A 1,007-nucleotide genomic window follows, 5' to 3' on the forward strand; every position below is an offset into this window, starting at 1 on the left:
TGTTTGGTGGGAAGGGGATTCGAACCCGCGACCCTCAGATTGTGAGTCGAGCGCCTTATCCACCTGGCCATGCCGGGCCATATATACATATATACTAACACTCTAACGCTGCAGCAAACATTCGCAGTTATAGGCTCGCACCTGGTTTGATTCAGTTTACAAATAAGGCATATTTTTCCGATTTAGAAATTTATTATCAATCTTTCCGTTGATGCAAATGAATATTCTCCGGTCGTTTTTGAATAATTTGGATTGTAGTTTTCAGTAATTGTAAAAGTTATTCAGTTATAAACAACTTAAAACCTTCCAGCTTTAATCTTACAGAGTATCAAAGAAAGTCGGTTTATTTTACGTAAACTTTGGTTTAACTAATTGTTTACTGAGATTCATAAGCATTGATATAACATATTCATAAAGTGTTGTAACAGACAAAAGCATGAAATATCTCAATATGGTAAATGATGTAAAAACGAGTTGGTAATTTGAAAATTAACACTTAGCTTTATATAAGTGTAATGTTTTATATAAAGTAATTTGTTGAAAACGAGATATATTTCACTGGCTCTGTGATGCTGATTTCCCACAGGAGGTCCCGCCGGTTCGACAGCAATAAACTTGTGGACTTACAACGCTAAAATCCGAAGTTCTATTCCCCGCGGTGAACAGAGCTAAAGCACACAAACCAATCCTACAAGATAATCTTAAGTAACGTTGCATTTCACCATTTTGTGTATAGTAAACAAAACTAGAAAAATATTGTAAACTCCTCGTATTCTATACACAGAGTGATAAGCCATATAAAATATTATAACACAAAAGACATATCGTTCTAAACTTGAAACTTCGTGAGACAAAAGTCTGGACTATTTGTCAAATATGAGCGGTAAAATCTCGTTATAAAACTACAATTCTACGAGACAAAAAAATGGAAAGTTATGAAATAAAAGCTTGTAAAATTTCATTATAAAAATGTAACTCTCTGAGAAAAAGAAATGGTAACGTTGTGA

The sequence above is a fragment of the Limulus polyphemus genome, unplaced genomic scaffold (genome assembly GCF_000517525.1).
Source record: "Limulus polyphemus unplaced genomic scaffold, Limulus_polyphemus-2.1.2 Scaffold216, whole genome shotgun sequence".
NCBI classification, from domain to species: domain Eukaryota; kingdom Metazoa; phylum Arthropoda; class Merostomata; order Xiphosura; family Limulidae; genus Limulus; species Limulus polyphemus.